The sequence below is a fragment of the Corvus cornix genome, chromosome 3, assembly GCF_000738735.6.
Source record: "Corvus cornix cornix isolate S_Up_H32 chromosome 3, ASM73873v5, whole genome shotgun sequence".
NCBI lineage: Eukaryota > Metazoa > Chordata > Aves > Passeriformes > Corvidae > Corvus > Corvus cornix.
In genome coordinates this window covers 16,238,916-16,255,633 of record NC_047056.1, presented here as the reverse complement: position 1 = coordinate 16,255,633, position 16,718 = coordinate 16,238,916, and the positions used below count along the sequence as shown (strand labels likewise).

At 37.3% G+C, this 16,718-nt stretch overlaps 1 protein-coding gene across 31 annotated transcripts in view; it reads left to right on the top strand.

Moving 5' to 3' along the window:
• The window catches only part of NRXN1 (neurexin 1), a 674,580-nt gene that overhangs the window by 339,100 nt on the left and 318,762 nt on the right, over positions 1–16,718 (top strand). The gene's annotated exons all lie outside the window — the stretch shown is intronic.

The window sequence follows — 16,718 nt, the reverse complement described above, 5'->3', positions numbered from 1 at the left end:
TGACACACTAAACATGCCAATAATAAAAGCACGCTGAGTATTTTAGTTCTTTTGGATTTCATCTGAATAACACACAGCAACCATCTGGTCTTTCAGGAAAAGCTTAAATGTGTCAAAAATAAGGGTCCTGATTCACCAGCTTCACAATGTAGTTTTATTCCAGTCTAACCTTATTGATCTAAATAGAATTATGCAGAAGTGATGGTGGAATAATAATGGAAGAGCCATAATATTCCACGGTAAATGATAAAAGTGAGCTACTGAGTTTTGGTTTTAATTCATCACATTTGTAATATCCAAATGTTGCATATTTTTCCACCCATATGAAGATGGAATTTCCTTAAGGTTAAGCATTTTTATTTCTATTTGTATGCATTTATCTGAAAGAATGATTGTTGATAGAAAGAGTTACATAACTTTCAAGTCAAGCATTTTGGATTTTTCTGTCTTGTTCTGGTTCTCCACTCTACAGCAAGGTGTGCCGTCTTGGAGAAACCCTAAAACAGCAGAATATTTATAATCTGAAAATCTTTTGGCTCAAATTGTGTTTATCACAAGGCTAGGAAATTAACTGCATGCAAACCTAATAATTTATTCCCATGAAAGTTCCATCATTTGAAAACTAGGGATGGATGAAAGGACTCATTCTGCTTCTCTGCAATTGCTCTCATGGTAGAAATGAAATGTGGTATCTAAAACTTTCAGCGATTTGAGCAAAGGTTTGGGCTCACTTTATGTATGAGTTTGCACTTCTCAGCAAGGTACATGATCAGTCATATTGCTAAGCATACATTTTTAAAAGTTTCTTCCCCCTACCTGCTACAAGAGAAAAATGTTTCTGTTTTGCTTTTAAGTTATTTCTGTTTTGTTATCTTTTGAGTTGTTTCAAAAGTAACTAAAACCTTTGAATAGGAAGTTGCAGATATAACATCTCACAAAGGAAAGCTCTGTTTATAAGTGTTTTTGTAGTAATTGCTGTGTGGACCCGGAATATTCTTTGAATTATTTCTTCAAGTGACAGCTAATGCATAAATTTGGCAAATTGATGAGCTTACTTAAGAAAGATATTTACCAGTCTGTGAATGCTCATTTATATAGTAACATCATGGACTACATTGCACACAATTGAAATATTTCACAGTATGCTATTTCTGATGATGGTCAAGGAGTCCTTTCAGTAGATGGGTGCTAAAAATACTGACTTTATTCCCAGATAAATTTGTTCTACAATATTTTTATTTATCACAAGCATGAAATATAAATTTATCCTTGATATGGATGTTTTGTAATAGAATGCAGTAAATATAATACATTTGGTTTCTGCTTTATCTTGGCTCTTTAGATTAGTTAAGACACGAAAAAAATCTGCAAAGCACATCTAATGAAAGAATTTTCATAATGATAAATATGGTGGAAAGGAGGAAAAATTATGTTGGCAGTGTCACCTGCATGCTCCGAGCCTGCTCTCTGCTGCTTTTGCAAAGAGCATAGTGGGAAGAGAAATGATGAAATGTTACTACAGCTTTTGAAAAGTGGCACAGGCTGCACACCACAGACTGAGCTTCGCAGCACTGAAATAAGACAAATTCCCTTCTTGTGAGGAAAGATTATCTCCTCAACAGGTCTGGAATAGCACCTGCTTGTTGGGGAAAATGCAGCCCGTTCAGGAAGGATGTAGGCATGTTCCTGAGCATGTTTCCATTGCAGATTGTGTGTGGAGCAACGCTGGTTGACAGAAGCTCAGATTTAACCCAGTGTTGCTACTCAGGCAGGCCCTTGGCTCACTTTACTGGTGTTTTATATAAAATGGAATACTCAAGAGGTCAAAATCTCATAGACAGATTTTTTTGTTTCAAACCCAAAAATTGACTACTTAAAAATAAGAGTCAGGGATAATAAGAGAAACAGTTAAAAGTACTTGGTTTACAGGGTCTTGTCGAGGGGGGGACAGGACTGTCCCATACTGGGTGTGACCAGCTCCATCAGACCCATCACAGGGCAGAGCTGAGTCCTTCAGCCAAGCTGGTGGTTTCTCTATGAAAGCACAGTTACAAAGTGTGCCATTCTTGCCAAAAAGCAGGAGAGGTGAAGGAGGAGGAAAGAAAACATGTGAGAAATAGCAGAGGGAATAGTCAGAGAAGACAGAGTGGGTGTTAAACTGCATGGGTGTTTCACCCTCAACCAGGATTTAACCCATCACACCTTGCCTATGGTTTGTTCCATGAGTTCTTAGGGGTTATATCTGAGCAGAAATTTCAGTGATAAAGGTTCCAGGGTGAGAGGGTCTGTTCAGAGCAGAGTCAGATACCAGTCAGTTGTCTGGGTCATCCTCTCCAAAGATGAAAGCTCCATAACCAGTCTGGGCAACCTGTGACAGTGCTCATTCACCCTCACCGTACAAATATTTTCCTAAAGTTTAAATGATTTTTCATATATTTCAGTTTCATATATTTCAAGTTTGTCTCTTGTGTCACTGGGTACCACTAAGAAAAATCTGTCATCTTTACCTTATTTTAAAACATTGATGGATCCCCACTGAACCTTCTTTTCTCCTGGCTGAACAGTCCTTGCTCCCTCAGGCTGTCTTCATAGGAGAGAGCCCTTGATGGCCTTTGTGGTCCTTTGCTAGGCTTATTCCTGTACTGTCATGTTGTCCTTGCACTGGGGAGCTCAGCACGTGGGGACAGTGCTCCAGGTGCTTCTCAGCAGTGCTGAGTAGAGTGGAAGGATCACATCTCTCAACCTTTCCGCAACATTTTACCGACAACAACCACCACTGTTGGTCTTTCTTTGCCAGAAGAGCACGTTGCTGACCCATGTTCAACTTGTTGACTGTCAGGATGCCTAGATGCCTCTCTGCCAAGCTGCTTTCCAGCTGGTCAGGCCCCAGCTTGTCCTGATGTGAGGGTTTATTCCTCCCCAGGTGCAGGATTTGGCATTTTTTTAGGAGGTTCTTGTCAGTCCACTTCTCCAGCTTGTCAGCATCCCTCAGAATGGCAGCACACACATCTGGTTGATCAACCACTCCTCCCAACTTCGTATCATCTGCAATTTGCATAAATGTGCATAAATTACCTCCCTGCATTTGAGCTGATGCTTTCAATGTGTTTCCCATAGTAACTCCAGAGCACGAAGATCTGACATGCAGCGTTCCTGGGCTTTACAATGAAAATGGTTCCTGTGTATCGCTTTTGTCTTAAATTTCCAAAACAGAAAGTGTGGAGACAAAAATAAAAGGAATCCTTTCTTGGAAATTGTTATAATGTATTCCATTAATACACCGTGCAAGATGTTTCCTTAATTTTTGTGATAACAGCAAATTATTACTCCTGTCCTGTCCAGTGTATTATTGGAGGTGGAAATGAAAATGAAGATTTTTTTTTTTTCTTTTTTATAAATTTCTCTCAAAATAAGCACCATGTGAGGCAGATTGTTTTCTTTCCTAGTCCAAGAGTGTCCTCTATGCGTCTGCTAGGGAAGAAGGAGAAATTTAGGGAATTCGCTACTATGGAAATAGACCCAGGCCAACTAAGTGTAAGGCTATAGTTTTACAGTTGTAGTCAGAAACACCCATCACACAACTTTTGCTTGGTTGCAAATCTCAGTAGCCCCCTCCAGTAAGTATGATGTGCCTGCAGACCTGAAGCCTCCGTGGTGGCAGAGGTGGGAACTTTCAGTGTGCTGCAGTGTCCTGTCTGCTGGAAGATAAACAAGGCGGGAGAAATTTTGACCCCAGGATGCTATCTGTTTTATCATTTTTTTTTATTTTGATGTGATATGACACTTAGAGATTCGGGGCACCAATGCTCTTTAGATGTTATAGACAGAAGTGTTACACTGATTAATGTAAAGCAGACCAGTAGTGGTTTTCCTACAACATAAAGATACTGTACTAAAACGACAGTTAATGGCTGTTCTTACAAAAGGATGCATCTCCTCTGAGAAAATACATCATTAACATAGTAACCATATCTAACAGCAGGTTATGTAGTGAAAGCTACCCTCCCAGGGAATTCATCTTTTTTTTTTTTTTAATAAGAATAGGGTTGAAAATGATTCTGGCACAGCAAAACAAATCTATATGAGACTATCTGCTTTCTATAAGTTTGCATTGGTTTTTACTCAGGCAGTCTCTAAGTAGAGCCCTATTAGTGAATGTAATGGCACGTTTGTGGAAACAAATACTGCTATTATGGCATGGAAAATAGCAGACGTAATAACATTGTCACATTGCATTAGTATAGAAGTGTTCTGTGCCAAATTACAGGGCAGCTTCAACACTGTCTGTTACCATAAAGGAATAATAGCACTGTACTCACGGTGGTATAACTGAGACTGTGTCAGCACTTCCACTAAAATCCAGTTCTGAAGGGTTAGTGCTTCATCATGCAGTCTCTCCTGGCTAGGAACTCAACATTCTCAACTACTGTGAGTATAAAACAATTTTTAAAAGGTTCTTCTATTACTCTTTATCAAGAAAAATTAAAAGTCCTGATTTAAATGGAGAACTGTGTCAGTATTACAAACATGGCTTCACATAAAACATGTTTGATTTTTTTGTCATTTGTTTGCATTACATAGATACTGCCTTTCAGCTGAGACTTTACCGGTCCTTGCCAGATTAAATTCCAAGTGGGTCTTGGTTTTCATAATCCCCTTTCTGCACTGGGGACTGAAACATGTATGTTTCCAGAAAAACAAGACCTAATTATTTCTTACTGTACACACTGAAAAGTGGATACTTAGGACTGTTGCTGAAGATATTAGAACCAAGGCACTGTAAAAATCCATTAGTTAATTAGAGATTTGAATATTAGAGTATTTGACATGATAAAAATTTCAGAAGGAACTGAATTCTCTCTTCACTGTAGTGTTTGAAGAGTTTATTAAGTAATACTGATGTACAACTTGAACCAAAAAACTTCTCAATATTGGGTCAGCATTCAGCATCAAATGAGTGGTTTTATAAACACCAGTCACCTTCCCTGCAGAATTCAGATCAAACCAGGCACATTCTCACACTAAATGAGACATAATAAAGGTCTATTCTAACATAAATGGGTCTTATGCTTTGGGAACATGTAATTAGTGAGTATGCAATTGCCCAGATGTGAGGCAGGTAATTCAGTATTGCACACAAGTGCAGATATGCATATCCTGAGGCTTGCACTGTTTAATGTTTTGCATGTGTTTTGCACACTTGAAAAAATCACACGTTATATTTATAGAGTATAAAAAATAGAAGTATTTATTATTTTCTCATATATTTGCCACTGACTTTTTACAGTTTTCTGAACTCTTGTATGGTGTTGAGAATTTGGTCGTCCTTCTCCTTTCATAATGTCTTTCTTCTCCTGGACTGCAAACAAGGGTGATACTCACTTTGTATTATCAGTCCACTAGTGTACAAAGGATGGATTTAAATAATTTTGCTGCATAGATTTCCTTCACATTTATTAATTCATTTAACTGTTATGGATAATGAATCTTTTGGACCTTTTGACACCTAGAATGCAAGATCAGTCTTAATGCTACTTTTGTGAGCAGGATATATACAAAACAAAGAAGCCTAATTAATCCAGTGTCCAAAAGTTGAACTAACCATAATATCCACTCTCAGCAGTACTTTCCAAAATAATATTATATATTTCTGGCTAAGACTTTCTAGTTGCTAGCTACTAATAAACATATAACCTGCTATTAAGAAAAGGGATGGGAAATTCCTCAAGTGTACTTTAAAAAACATTTGATTTTCATCTCCAGTAGCTGAGAATGAAAAAGATTTGTCCCTGATAACATACCAGTCTAAATACTTCATATGATTATTTTGCCACCGAGACTCACTTTACACATGAGAAATAAAGATAGCTGCACACAAAATTACAATGCAGGGCAAGACAGTGGAATGAACTAATTGAAGAAATATCAATTTGTTCAGCTTATCTTGTCTGATATCGCTCTACAATGAATATCTGGAATTTCTCATGACAAATATCAGTGGCCTATTTGTATAAAATTCAAATGAAGTAGGACTTTGCACACATCTTGAAAATGCAGAAAAGTTGAGGTGTTTAGGAGAATTACAAAAGCTGTAAAAAGAGCAAGGAAACTGTTGCCTGTGGCTGTCAACAAAGATTACTTATTTTTTGTTGTTTTTGTTGGAAACCTAATCAGGATAGACTTCACCTTGAACTGTCAGGCCCCTGTGATGTTATATGGCAGCACAGGGTGCTTCAGGAAGAACTATGGTGCTTGATGCATAAATGGCAACACTTTTTCCAGCTTTTATTGTCCCAACTCTATTAGGCTTTTTTCTCCTCTCTTTTATGCGGATTTTGCAGTATGGAAATTTGGAAGCATGTAAATTTTAGCTTTTTTGCTAAGATATATCAGTCTATTAATTATGAAAGTGAACAGGCATGGTTTTCTTGACAGTTAGAAAACAAGTTTAAGAGGTTTTTTTGTGTTTACATCCAAATCCTGGAGTGGTCAGTTAGATGAGTTATGCATTCCTAAAATAGTTCAGGAATTTCCATTTTCTTAAATACATTGCAAACTATACCTTTAAAAAATGAAAATAATAGCAAGTTGTTTGGCAGTTACTATAGAAATTCTTTCATGTAAGAGTATTTCTAGCAAAGAGTAAAGTATTAAGTGGGATACTTGATATAGAAAAAGACAAAAAAGAACTTTCAAGGTAGCCAAAATACGTTGGTATAGTTGTGCTTGTAGCTCAGGTAGAAACAATTATGCAACATTTCTGGCCTACTCAGAGATATTTTTTATTTCACAATATTAAAAATGGAACATAGTGTCAGAAAATTGCAAGCTTCTCTCTGCCTCTGGAGGAATCAAGGGAGTAATTAAATTGGATTTTGGTATGTCAATAATATCTTCCTCTTATTAATGGCATAATAATTTTGTAAATCAAATCCTAGAAGTGTTTCCAGTGTCATAAAGGTGAAAATGATTAAGGGTTAATTAAATATATTCTCATGGAGCTAAGATTGTTCTGTCGGGTATCGTTAGATTCCTTTCTCTAGAACTTTCAATTATTACAATTTAATGGCATATTATGTACAGTTCAGACCTGAAATTTGTGTAGCCAAAGGCTATTCACAATAATAAGCATACTGGCCGAGTGTAGTCATTATTCCCTCTCACAAATTTCTCTGAACAGCCCAACAATATCATATATTAAAATCAATTTTAGGTAGCTGGTCGTTTTCTGAGCTAGATTAATCATTGAAGCCAGCACAGCTGGAAGAGAAGTTTTAACTCTGTAATGGTGTCAGTCATTCATCTCCAACAAACCCCAAAAAAAGGCAATAAGCAAGTGCTACCTTTTTTAATTGATGACTGCTGCAAGGGTCGCTAATGGTAAGAAAGAAGAAGAAAATTTTTCCCAAGCAGAGTCTTCTATAACCCAGAGCATGAAAATAGCTCAAAGTGTGTATGGAGAGTTTGGTAATGTATGTCTATTTTATGTGTGAGGTATTTAAGCACAATGGCACAATGGTGCTTCAGAGAGATAAAATTACCCAGTTTTTCTGAAGTCTCTACAACAGGACTGGGGTTGCTAAGGCAACCTATTCTTCCTCAGCATGTGCTCTGGCTTGACAGCTGCATAGGTGGGTTAGATTCAAAGTAGCTCCACACATATGAGGCATTCCTGTGCTTATTGAAACATGAGATTTTGTCGGTCTCTTGACACAGTCTTCTGTGTGTTCATTTTTGTCAGATCCTGCAGAAGATTAAGGCAAAGAAAATCTTTCTGGTAAAAGCAGAATAAAGAAAATGCCCTGAATCTGAAATAGGTAAATTGAGGTGTTTCAGAGTTCAAATTAAAGGCACAGAGAAGGATGCATTACATTGACATTTTTGCAGCTTTCGTGATTTTGTTCCTGTGCTGCAGAATGGACATTGCACCTGTTTTGGCCACTTTGGGCCTGCCACTCCACTTGCCCAGCAGTTAATCTAAATGAAATATCCATATTTTTCTTAGCCCATACATATATAAGGGTGCTTATTCTCTCAAGGTCACCTGCAATGTTTAAGATCCTTCAATATTTCATTTTAACTGAGGCTTATGAATCTTGTGTACTGATGTGTTTGGAATTCTTCGTAGCCATTTTCCAATTAACAATTCTAGGATATTATGAAAGAAGGTAACAGAGTCAGTAATAAGAATATTAAAAAAAATCCTGGTGGAAGAAATGCTGCTAGGACTGAAGGAATCTTACGAGGTTTTCATGTCTGGTTGCTTAATGAAGGCATCTGCAAGATGAAGTCCCAGCCTGGAGAAAACCACTCTGTATTAAAAGCAGCCAATACCCAGGCTGGGTACTGGAAAGCTGGAACTGTAGAAAAGAAGGTGAAGAACAGCTAAAGCTCATGAAGCTGTTTGGTGCCCACAAACCCAATTAAATGTTGTATTAAGGATGCATGTCAATTTAGTGCTAATTCTCGAGGAATGATCACGATGCTAAGCTTTATGTTCTCACTCTCCTTAATGAAGCCACACTTTCAATTGAAAACAGACATATTCAGAAGCACATCAGTTCACTGTAAACATCCACACACTAAAAAACACTTAAAATGTATGATATGCAATATTCAATGTCAAAGTGCATTAATATTTACAGATACCATTTGCAAGTCATCTCAACCTCAGAGTCTGCTTTACCATATAAGGGAGTCCTCACTACAGTATGTTTTGATGGTTTGATATTCTCTCCCTTTTAAAGAGTGTTAATCTTAAGAAAACTTCTAATCAGGTCAATGGTTTGATATTTAGACAGGATAGATGCTTCCTACCAGCAAACTGAAATTCAGCTACAATTTGAGTCTCAAAGCACTATCTGAATGGCTTAATTCTAATATGTTGAAATCCAAAGTCATGTAGAGGGTCATGGCATTTTCCCTCTCCTTCGAGTATTAAACCCAGCTCTTGAAACTAAACCCAGAAATTTTGAAATTACTTGCAATTCTTCCTACTCCCCCACCTTCTGGATCACTAAAGCATGTTAGCTTGGCCTTAGTTTGATTGTGGTCATGAATTTTTCCTCTGATCCAATAGCAAGTGTGGCTCCTCGGCCAAGTTTTGCTTTAGTGTTGAGCTCCAGTCTTTCCTGTTGTATTCAGTCTTGTCTCTTTCGTGCTAAAAGGATGGGGAAACATTTTAATAGGTTTCCTTTTGTAAAACCTGGGGGGAAGTCTTCATAGGGGGAAATATACAAAATGATAGTATCTCTGTAATTGAAAGCACTACCAGGAATAAATGAAAAATGTTTCTAAATTTGCTGGATCGATAGTGGCAGGTCAGATCAAGTTCAGTTACTTTCAGAACTGAGTAAATTGAATTTCTGTACAACTGAGGCCTGAACAGTTTTTAAAATCATAATTTGGGGGCCATGTTACAGAGCAAACATAATCCTATTTCCCCTTTAAATTCCACCCCAAAGTTTTTCTCTTTCTTGCCTCTACTTGCTACCAACATGTACTACTAGCGATATTTAATTTGAACTACTTAAAGCAGCTTTGCTGGGATGACAGCAAAGAAAGCTTGTGTGACTCCAACAAATGCACAGGGCCAAGAGATGATATTTTCTCTGAAGATTAACCTTTTCCTGTGTATGATATTTTACACCAGACACCAGGGAAAAGCTGATTTGTCAACCTATAACAACAGTGCAGTGTATTGTAGTTTCAGATATGTAGAAAAAATATTTCTTTTAATTTGAGTATTTCTGCACTGTGTAATTTTTTTAGAACTATTTGGTCAGAACACAAATAAGTTGTCTAAGGAATTGCTTCAACTTGTTTCTCAGCCTAGTTTTTCTAGCAATAATGAAGTCAGGATTAATGTCGTATTGCAAAAAAATATTGTTGAATTTAGGTGCTTTGGAAAATGTCAGTTTTGAAAGTCAAAACAAAAGGGTCTTTACATTTAGAGCAGGAACATCATAAGTGGAAACACTAAATTCCCCTAACACCCTTTTAATGTAACCCTGCGTAGAAGCTCTCTAAGAGTAGGAATTCTATTCCTTTTATTTTCAGTTTCTATAAACTGTTGGTCCATTGTACCTTCCAAAATGGGGGTGTTGGTGGAAGTGGGATGGCAAAGATATTTTTAAGTCACATCATTTAATTCAGCATCCCCAGCACAAGTGTGGTGGCTGTGGGGGGGATAAGTTTGGAGCAAATATCAGACTTATAAACTTCTTAGGCCAGCTCTGCATCCTAAGCGAAGATCTTGGGGAGCAATGTCTTCAACTTGATATGCCAGAAGTAATTAGTATGGGGAGGGGATGCTGGGAGCAGAGGTTGATATTGCTCAGTTTGTGCCATACTAAGTTATTGATGTGTAAATATTGGTGGAGTTGTCCATGAAACAGCTTTGAAAACTGGAAAGCTTAAGCAAGAAGGAGTAAGAATGTGGAAGTCTGTAGGGAATCATAATCTTTTTTGTAGGTGTAAGTAGTTGTACAGCCTTAGGTGATAAATTCTGGGTGATACTGGGTAGTTGCAAGCCAAGTTCTAACTGGTCTTAAGTATTAAGGGCATAAAGTCTTCCAATTTTTAATAATAGAAAGTGTGGGGAAGAAACTCCACAGAATATCTGTACACAAGCCCTTGTTCATGTTTAGGTTTATTTAAACCAAAATATGGACTATTGAGAAGCACCTGTACACTGGCAAACACTATTCCCCAGTGAATATTCTCAAATCACATCTAATATATAAGTTTATGGGAGTAAAAATGTGAACACACACAGAATTATTAAAGTGGTCTCATATGAAGACAAAAACTTCTAGATTAATACACTCTCAGAGATAATTAAAATTATTCCTTCATATCACTGTTAAGTGATTCTGAATAAATCCTTTTTTCATCACTCTATTAAAATATAATTGCCTTTTTTTTTTTTTTTTTTTTGAAAATGAAAGGGAGTGCGAGAATTTAATCATGGACCAATAACAACATTTTGGAATTTTCTCAGACTGATATATACAACAGTAACCCTCTTTTCACATTAAGATGTCTTCTTAATGTGAAATTATTAGCAGAGTTTCTGGGGTTTTTGACAGTGGGAACAATTTGCCTATTTTCTTTTTCCTGCTTCAAGATGAAAAAGCTATAAATCCAAAGGTGAGGTTTAATATGAGTTGCACATTGCACATGTTCAGTTGTGTGAAAATTCAAACATTTCATTAGATGGACTTATTTGACTGGGAAGAGTCTTCATCTTTGTGGGCAAGTAAAATGGATTAAAGGAGTAACACGCAGCCCAGAGGTCCCTGAAGACCTTTAGGATTTAACCTTCATTTGCTTTTTAATCTTAGCATTCTTTTTTATTCTGTGGGAGCATGTGGTTTGGTTCCTCAAGCTGGCAGGTGGCAGCGATCCCATAATTGTATTTTGGTCGTGTGTTGCCAAGGCACAAAGGAGAGCTGTGGTAATCCACTCCAGTGTGGTTGCAGAAATCACTGCATATTGCCTGTGCTTTTAGTAAAAAATCCTATGTAAATCTCACTGTGGTAACAAAATTCTTTAGGTTTTGTATATATATGTTTTAACTTTTGAAGAAAGTAACATAAAATAATTAGGCTTCATATACCACTCTGCCACAGAGAGCAACAAAAATGTCTAGTGGTGATGAATGGTCCTGTCCACACTGTCTTTTTTCTTTTTTTTTTTTGCTTAGGCTCAGCTATTTAATATATGTAAATCATTTAACCTACACTTGTCCTTTAAATATGATTATGTCATCATTTATGTTCCCTTTAAATCAGCTTTTAAAAGGAAAAGATTTGCAGTGATATTTATTTCTACTGCCATCTGTGCTCCAAAACTTCTATTTATTAGTATATTTATTCCATTTAGATATAATGTGATTTATCTCTTCCCTCAGCCTAGTAAACATTTAGGATGTAATTCTGTAGTTATTTATGTCTGGACTTGAGGCTGTTTTCAAGCACTTTAAAACCTTTATTATTTTTTCCTCTTGGAGTAGCATAAAAAGGCCTTAAGTCAAAATCCACTATATCTCAAGAAAGCCAGAGTAATTACCTTAAGAAGATAGAATGCAATAGCACTGTCAGAACAGAAAATGTCCCCTCTGCCCCCTGCCTCCAGGACAGCAAAGCAATTCGAGGACAGTGTGGACTCAAAGAGAAGATTTAAAGTTTTCTTTTGTCTCTGACTTCCTTGACCTGGGTCATCGCTGGGATTCACAGGCACACTCCTGCTCCCCACCCACAGTGGCTCTTCTGCCTGCATAGGAAGAGTGAGTTTGGGACTCACTCCTGTAGGGTGTGAGTGGGACTCAAATAAATAAACTGTTCATCTATTGTGGTACACAGAGAATGATTTCTGCTATCCAGCAGACTGAAGAGTGTTAACTTTTCAAGGAAAATGTGTTGGACATGTAGAGGATATGTCAGCATTAACATGGCAATGAACACTTTTGTCCACTCCAAACTAGCAGCAATAATTCATACCTCTTTGAGAAAGGCATCAAGTATGTAATGATGTTTGAGGTCTGAGTTCATCGATGATAGAGACACTTGAAAATGGTGATAATAACAAAATACTTATTCATCTTCAATGTCTATTTTTATGTGCACTTTTTCCCAGAAGGTTTTAGAGCATCCCAAATGGATATGTTTCTGTAGCATGATGCCTGTTCATATTAATGTTTGAGAGAGAGAGATCAATGAATTTATTCATGAGAACATATGTATCAATTCTGCAGACAGCAAAATAAGCAAGCAATGATGTTGTGGCTACCATGATTAAGCATCACCTCTGAAACCTTTTTCCTTTCAGTGCTGATATTTGCCCTGTGTTTATGCTGGGGTTAGTCAGTTGTAAAGATCAGACTGGAAGCAATTTCTTTGCTGATTTTAAAAGTAGGAAATAATTTTTTCTACCTATCTGAATGTCAGTTTGCCATGAGTAAATTAAAATGTTCCGGAACGGAGACTGGCAATTACTGCCAATTGTAACTCAAATGGCATGCTCTGATATCAATATTCCTGGCATGGCTTTTTTTTTTTTTTTTTTTTTACTTCATGTATTTGCAACGTGAAGCTGATGTTTTGTTTTGTGTGTTTAATTTGGGAGAGATGAATCTGGTGATCAATTGGATGTAGTAAAAATTCCTCCTGATACTACATTTTCTTCATTTTTATCTTTTCTCAAATATTTCCAAATCTCCTTTTCTTTTTGGCGTCTTTCAGTGACTTTGTTTATGGGCTAATTCCGCTGTGACAGAGTTTATTGATAAAGTTGTGCTAAATTCTTTGGAAGCAAGATGGATTTTTAAGAGGCAGCTATCTCTGTAGACAGCCACAAGTTCTAGCTCTGCCTAATGAGACCCAGGCCTTCATGGCTCTGAAATGCTCAGTTTCCTGTGCTGAATGTGCAGAGCCTGTGCCTGACTGGGGATCTGCTGCATAGCTGTATAAACCATGCTGTGGCATAGGGCCATTATTAAATTTACTGTACACTCCTGTGGTTCCTGGCAGCACGGCCTCGTCTGCTGAGAAGCCATTGAAATCAGCTCCTCAGGCAAAACATCCATTAAACTTTTTTCTTGAAAGAAAAAAAATCTTCTGCTAATTTGCTGCAATTTATGTTTGCTTTGTGATTCTGCAGCCGAGCCTGTCAATGAAACTGTGCTAATCATTAGGAAGCTGGTGCCTGTATGCATTCAGACATCCTACAACTAGCACTCCTTAACTAAAGCAATATTCTACAAGACTTTGGTTTTATTTTTCCAGCATGGTTAGAGTCTTATGGCATATGATTTTGCAATTTTTTTTTTGCACCTTTAAAATCCTTGAGTATTTTGTTTGATGAAATAACTGTGCTTACAGTGTTCCTTTTTCCTTTTATATGGTGTAGTTTAATGATAGAAAATGGGTGTCTCGCAGATAAAATCACATACTGCATGCTATTGTGTCCTGTCTCTGAGGCTTAAGACCTGTAATCTGTTAAAATTTGATCATTAGTTGCTTATCTCCCATAATGTTACTGTTGACCAAAAATTTGGAAAACAGTTAAATTACAAGAAAAAAAAAAAGGAGATGGTAGGTAGCACTTTGTGGGAAAACCATTAGAAATAGAGAGTGGGTAGGAGAAGCGCTTCTAATAAAAGGTTTCAAGACCCCAGAAATCTAAGATGAAAAAAGAATTATTTAACTATATTATTTTTTTCCCCCTTTTGGAGACATATAGAAGTCTGCAGAACCTTATCATCTCATGCAATAAGCTGCAGCTCTATTCAGAGTTTGAGTAAACAGTTTCCATTCCATTGGACTCCTTCATACTTGAAATCTGTGGTGGTGTTGCTCATCTGACAAGCTTAATACTAAAATTAATCCAAAACTACTCTAAATGCCATTTTGGAGAAAGTGAACAACTCAAGAGAGCCATGCTTTCTGTTGATATTTTAGGATTAGTTTGAAAATAGGTAAATTTCCACCTCAGCTGGCCATGCAAGTGCAGGGATGGGATTACACAGGTCACATGCAACAGTTTGTTCATAATTTTCAGGTGACTTGATTGCTCAAATTCATGTTAGTGTCTAGGATTTGGTCTGGTGTTTGAGACTGCAAGAAGGTGTGCTATCATGTGCAATGAAAGTAACAGTTTGTGTAACTAATACCCTGCTCTTTCCCTACTTCTTTCTAAATCCTAGAAAGAGGCTGAGAGTAACGTGTGCTGTCTGAGGCCAGGAAAGTTTACCTAATAAATAACCAATTATCCTGGCTCACTAAACCATTTCAGACTCTCTCACAACATGCTCTATTTTATGTTATTCTGCTCTGTTGGGTTTTTTTCTCATTTTGATCTTAGTGTGACGATTAGATCAGAGGTTTTACCATGCTGGGATAAACCCATGATACAACTCATTCACTTTTCACTGTTTGCAAGACCAGATGTTTCTGGTGAGTGCTAGAAAGGTGCTGAATGACTGAGCTTACCTTTAGGAACTATTGACATTTAAACCCTCTTTTTACATTTATTCCTGGGCGAGCTTTTGTTTCTTAACCAGTGAGATATCTAAAGAGAGATGTGAAAGAGAAGGGTATGTGGTGTCACTAACTCTAATCTCACACTTTGGTGAGGGGCTGGATGGAGGAGCACTCTTGTGTTTTGCAGTTTTATCAGAATAATGCCAGATCTTCATGTTGTTTAATCCCTGTTTAAAACTTCCACTAATCCTGGGTTTAGGTTTCTAGTATATAAAGTTTGATGCATTAGCTACAAAAGTTCTGGATATTTTAATTAAATGCCATTTCTCTTAAGCATTTTAGTATTTAACAGTGTTGACTCTGCTGAAATTTCATTTTGCTTAGAATTCAGTAGCTATGATTATCAAGGTACAATTGCAGCCTTAGTGCTTTCTGGTAAGGATGGGGAAATTGCTTAGATTGAAATGATTTGCAAATTTCTGCACATCAAGGGGTTGCCTGCCAAGATTTTACTTTTCACAAATGTGAATCTCTCACAGTGGGAACACACATGGGCAATTGCTCTCCAAGAGGTGCTTTATTCTCAAATTTGCTTTCCCTAGCTTGAGGCAGTTGCATGTTAGTTCCAGGTGCCTGTTGTGGACAGCTCCATCTGACCATCCACAGTGTCATTTTAGGTAATTTTGCATCCTGGTGAAACTTGTTAAAAAGCCATTCCAGAGACACATTCTGTGCTTTCCAGGTAGGACAGCTTGCTGAGTTGGCTAGGAAGAGCATGTTTGTGTGCGTCTCTAAAAGATGGATTGGAAACAACGGAAAGACTAAAACGCTGGGTGAGGAACAGAGATAACTCTATATATGTGATGTGCCTACCTAGGGACAAGTGACTTTCAGGGAGATCAAAAGACGATGTTGATCTCAGGCAGCCTTCTGTAAACTGAGGGGAAAATATAAATTAAAAAGTGCAGACATGTGCTCTGATGTGAGGTGACTGAAACCAGCCTTTAGCCTTTGTAATTTAAGTCTCACGACCTGTGGAGCACAGTTTCCCATGGCTGCATTCACAAGAGAGAAAGAATAACTGATTTTTCTTCCTTTCATCTTACCCTTCTTCCACTTGGTTTAAAAAAGGAACAACGCGACAAACAGATGAGCAAACTCTTCACACTCTGTTGTCTTTGTTACCATTATCTTTTGAGCCTAAATGTTAAAGTTGGAGGTGATAAGTTTGAGAGTGACCTAGAGGAAAAAGAAAAAAGAAAAAAAAAACCAAAAAACATTGCAGTGATGACCTTCTGGGGTTCATAGGAAACATCAACCAAGACACTCACCCCAAAAGGTCATTGTCACAAAAAGGAGCTAAATTCCATATTTTGAAAGACTCCAGAGAGCAAATTCTACAAAAAGCAATAAACTTGCTTCCACGTCATCATTCTGATCATGCAAATACTAAAATAAAGTGGCTTGTTCTTGTGCAGTCTAATAGCACTAGGGCAGCACATGTTTCTACTGTGTCTTCTGGCTTCATTGCAGCCATGTGCCATTTCTGCTCGTGTTTGGAACTAGAGGAAATGCGAATTTACCTACCTGAGCGTGACCTTTTAGTACAAATTAGTGCTAAGTATTTTTTATTCAGACCATTCTGCAGAAAACATGAAGCAGACAATGGCTCCTAAGATGAAGAATAAATACTGTATTTTAATGACTGGTATAACAAACTAGAGAACACAAAGC